The sequence below is a fragment of the Hippocampus guttulatus genome, chromosome 10 (genome assembly GCF_054856545.1).
Source record: "Hippocampus guttulatus isolate MCC_2025c chromosome 10, RoL_Hgut_1.0, whole genome shotgun sequence".
NCBI classification, from domain to species: Eukaryota; Metazoa; Chordata; class Actinopteri; order Syngnathiformes; family Syngnathidae; genus Hippocampus; species Hippocampus guttulatus.
In genome coordinates this window covers 13269570-13274926 of record NC_141270.1, presented here as the reverse complement: position 1 = coordinate 13274926, position 5357 = coordinate 13269570, and the positions used below count along the sequence as shown (strand labels likewise).

The 5357-nt window shown below is 38.8% G+C and overlaps 1 non-coding gene across 1 annotated transcript; it reads left to right on the top strand.

Annotated features, from left to right (window-relative positions):
- Positions 1-3321: 3321 nt before the first annotated feature.
- Positions 3322-3393, top strand: trnaq-cug (transfer RNA glutamine (anticodon CUG)). The gene has a single exon. It is a non-coding gene; the product is annotated as a tRNA-Gln (tRNA).
- Positions 3394-5357: the final 1964 nt, after the last annotated feature.

The window sequence follows — 5357 nt, the reverse complement described above, 5'->3', positions numbered from 1 at the left end:
TGGCTCTCGCTCCATGACACGCCCCTTTCGCGCGGACGTCATGGGTCGCATCAGCTGACGCACGTTTGCTGTACCTTTAACCCTGTCATGGGAGGCCCTCAAGCCGCAGCAAAAGGTTCCCCCTGAGACAAGTGCTGCCTTGCACGTACATTTAGTAGCCACAACGTTAGGCCCAAAGACGATCATGCTCAATTTTCATGCTCTATTAATTCTGAATGATAATTATAAACAACGTAAAAAGTTAGGACTTAAAATTTAACCGTTGAACTATAATGTTAATTTCCTCATCATGTTATTACACATAGGCAAATCAAATTTATAATCAGAATTTAAGGGCAATAGTTGTTCAAGTTTCTGCAAAAAGGAATCTGGTCAAAAATATGCTGCAATGTCTGAAGAACTTTATTTATTACAAATATGACTATTTCAAATTTTGGTAAATTTTAGCAGGAATAATGCAAGTTGATGCACCAGTTTTGCTTTCACAGGCCACATAAAATTATGTGGCCTATAAACTGACACCTGCGCATACAACCTTTATCAGTGAACTTAAAATGACCTTTTCTAAATATTTGAGTATACAGTATATGAAGTGTCAAATTAGTGTGCACTCATACTTATGCACTATTGGAATAAAAATAAAGAGTACACATACGTTTGTGTGTGTGTGTGTGTTTATATTTGAGATCAAATTTGCTACAGTGAAAAACCCCTGGTTGTGAAAAATTTCTTGCTGCAAACATGATTTCATTGTAGAGGAGTTTCACAGTATGTCCAACTGTTCAGTATTTCAGTACTTTTTGCTCCTCTAACAAAAAGCTTAAAGGCAAAATATTCACAGCAGGTGATATTTGTGGGGTATCAAGGAAACCCATTTCTATGTCTCTTTGTGATGCTTCCAGTTTCTATATGTATCCTTATTACAACCTGCCAATGACACTGTGTGACAATATACTCAGTAGACACTTCCGTCGCGACTTCCCTCTGACAACATCCTTTTCGAAGCTTCAGCATAGGGCAGTACTGTTGATCAAATGTTAGGCATCATCTTCATCCAGGGTCGTGCGGTCAAGGGAAGCAGGGGAGACAGAGCCTTATGGTCCCCTACCCTGCACGTGAAGAAAAAAAATCTAAACTAAACACACCAAAAACAAATAATGATGACATGAAGTCAGTTTCTATTTTAATGATCTGTTCCATGCTTTCCATTGATTTTATTTTTCAGTCCAATAATGTCCACGATTTCATCCTTACAATGAATAAAATAGCTGAATCTCCATATTTCCTGTTGAAGTAAATGGGCGAGAAGGGAACAGAAGCATTGCACTTTCAGTGACACGGCGGCTGTGGACGCATGAATTGCTGATGCAGGCAGTTGGCGGGAGCCCTTACACAATTGCTTGTTGTCTTTAAATTGCCAATCCGTTTTTCTCACGCATGTACTGTACACGCTGACGTGTTTCCTGAATTTGTGTGACATATTTAACCTTTTTGGTTTTCCAAAAAAGCAACAGAAAGTGTACGGTGTAGCCAAGTAAGTTCCTTCAATTCATGGATTGAACACTGGTTGTGAATTTTGCTGTTCAGTTTATTTTTCAGGTGTGCCCTGGGGAATGTTCCAATTTCATTTGATTTTTCCTTTCATATTCATTACACTTAAAGCAAAGTATGTTTGGACATTATTTGTGGCAGTTGTGTGAAGTGACAGGAAGAATACTTAAATGCTTCCACGAGATGGCAGTACAGGTACAATTACGTTAACCTGTCCGCCTGTTGCCACTCATACCAGATACGAATGATAGCTTTGTGTTCAATTAGCTAAGCTAAGATTTCACACGAAATATTTATTTATGTATTTATGTGTAGATTGGAACATGATAGTCATTATTCAGTGTATATACTTTTCCCCCCAGATTGTTATTTGGTTGTATGCTATGAGAGGTGTTTCACTGTCTATTGATGATTGTTTTGTTTTAATGTTTAAAATAAAAAATTTAATTACTTTAATATCTACATTTGTATTTTTACTATTGCGTACTGAGATCTTCCCAACCTAATGATTACATTATTTAGCAATACAGTACGAGCCTTTTTCATAGATGCAAGATGCATGCTGTAATATGAATATATAAAGTAAGAAATATTTCAAACCCCTCAAAATAAGATTCAGTTTAAATTAATGCCAAAATGACCATGTAAAAAGTGGTTTATCTTTGGAAAGGCAGACAATTTAATACAGAGTTTGTAATGGATTTTATCAAATTAAAAAGATTAACAAATCCACATGTCCCCTTAATTGATAGTGTATTGTTCTAGCAGATATATCAACAATGACATCAATGCAGCCTGAGCCTTAAATGAATTAGGGAAGCAATGATTGAGTCAGTGTTTAGATCATGCATTTCCTTATCTAAACTCTGACCGAATAGCAACTGTAACCAATGTGAACTCATAGACGTTATTTAGGACTAAATGCCAGGGGAAATGCATTCTCATCTTGGAGATTAAAGAATTTTAGGCATTGTGTGCCTCATACTGTCACGATCTGCTAATGTTTTGCCGAATAAAGGAATAAAATTATGAAAAGCTGCTCTTATATGATGCAGTTGTCGTCTTTGTACATTTGGACCGTATCCCTCAAAACAAACATTCCTATCTTTTTTAAGGCGGACTCTGGATCAAATGCTGTTGTGCAGAATTGAGGCCGGTGTAAGAATTCATTTACAAAAACAAATGCAAGGCCAAGGTGCTGAATGTTTCCATTAGCCCATTGCTGTTCAGGGATCGGTATATTATATTTGACAGTTTACATTTTACCCAGTATTTCATGTGAAATGGCGTGCATAAAGACAGTTAAAGCGGAATATATTTGCAACTTCCCTGTCACCCCTCATTCTTTTTAAACCAACAACAATTTTTAAGAAGTGAAAACAATGATGTTACTTCAGTAGCAAAGTTTCTTGAAACACAAATCAGTCCAGTCAGGCAGAAGCTTGTATTAAACCTGCACCCATCCATCTATTTCATATTTCATCTCCACCATGTCTGATTTTAAACACAAAGAGCAGATTTTCAGTGTATATCCCAAAAGACACGAGGGGGTAGAGGGATGAGACAATGACCCTTTATGTGGCAAAATATAATGTCTGAATAGAGTTAAACATGAGTAAGGTTTGCAAATTGGTGACAAGAGTGTGGGTGGTTTTCACATCGGGGGAGCATGTGAAAATGCAAGAGGCCAAAACATAAGGTCATTAGAATTGACCTTATTCATCACTCCACATCGTTGTGACACTGCACACACCCAACAAAGTCAACAAGGGTTCCATGGTGTAATGGTCAGCACTCTGGACTCTGAATCCAGCCATCTGAGTTCAAGTCTCAGTGGAACCTGCCTTTTTTTTTTTTTCGAAATGTCACCCTACAAAGAGATGCACGTTAGCGACGTTCCCGCAAGACTTTAAATTGTATGGGTGTGAATGGTTGTTTATCAATATGTGCCATGTCACTGACAGGTAGTCAGTCCACGGTGTACCTTGCCTCTCGTTCAGACTCGTCTGGGATATACTCTGGCCTCCCTGTGACCCCGAAGAATATTAACTACGGAGAAGATTTCTGGGTGGACGGCTAAAACGTTATTTTCTCGCGCCTCCGCCAGATTACCCACAATGGCCACATGATGGCACTGTTAATCTATGCCAGCCATATGGAATCGCGGTACAGTCGATCCTGATTTGAATGAAACGGTAAAGAAACAAGTCCAATAAAAATTATGTTGTTTTGTTTTGTTATGGGCGGCACTATGATCGACGGTCTGCTTTGCATGCTAGCCTCACGGTGCAGCAGTGCAGGGTTCAATTCCGTCTCCGGCCTCCCTCTGTGGAGTTTGCATGTTTTCCCCATGCCTGCGTGGGTTTTCTCTGGGTACCCCGTTTTCCTCCCACATTCCAAAAACATGCTTGGCAGGTTAATGGTGCACACTTAATTGTCACTAGATGTGAGTTTGAGCACGGATGGTTGTTCATCTATGTGAGTCTTGTGATTGGTTAGTAACCAGTTCAGTGTGTCCCCCATCTAATGCCCAAAGACAGCTGGGATAGGCTCCAGCATGCCGGCGAACCTCGTGAGGATCAAGTGGTCCGATCCTGGAGGGGCGCCGTCCTGCATGTTTTCCATCTCTCTCTGTTGCAACACACCTGATTGAAATCATCAGCTCATCAGCAAGCTCTTCAGAAGTCTAACATTGAGCCTTTTGTAGTTACAAAACCTTTTGACTTCCATCTATCTACCCATCAACATTTTCACATTTTCCACACCGCTCATCCTGCTCAGGGTCACAAAGCAGTGGAGCAGGGGTCACCAATGTGGTGCCAGCGGAGACCAGGTAGAGCACAAAGACCACTCGAGTATCCCGGTGAGCCTGATCTAACGTACTGGTCATAGAGATAACCAGTGATGGGACATTGTGATTTGGAAAATGTGAATACTAGCAGACATATATAGAAAGTGACGCATATAGATACAGTGTTTAGAGAATCTGTTTTGTAATTATGATGCAAAATCATGAAGATGATCAATGTCTTCACAAAAGTGAATATAATTATATTAATAATATCATACACTAATTACATTATTAAAGGTAAATTGTTGTTTTAGAAATATGTATCAAATGTACAATTTCTCAACTTCAACAGTGCCTTCATTGTTTTCATTTTCAAGATATTATCATCCATCATTCAATTTTCTGTACTACTTGTCCTTATTGGGTACCAAGTGAACTTCTCCTTCTTGTTCTTCTTCTTCTTCTTCTTATGATTATCATTTGCCTTCTTCACCGATTAGTTGGGAGAAATCACATGGTTCTAGTCCCTTATATGAAGATTATTGTATTTTGCTGTATAGTATATGACTCCTTGCCATATAAAATTAGGGCAAAACATCCTTGGAAATACAAACTTTGAACTTTCAGCAAATGGGTCACATACAATTAACCTAAATATGGTCTGAACCATTCAAATGTTGCATTGTTTGCTGACCGAAATTGCATGAATGCGGTCAGTAATTTAAAAGAGCGTTGATGAAAACCTTCTTCACCTCAGGGCTCAATTTCTTGTCATTCTGTGTCCTGCATAAACATAATGAGGTATAAAGTACAGAAAGAAAATGTGGATGCAGCTGGGTCAGCTATTTAAAACAAAGAAAAAAATTTGTTTTGAAGAATGAAGCGATGAGGTCAAAGAGATGACACATACAGGTCAGCTAGCATCAGAAATTGAGACCGCCTAGACGTATAAAGTAGTTCAGCGAGCAAGATCAAGCTGGTGTTCATCCATTAATAAAAAGCGAAAAACTTCAGT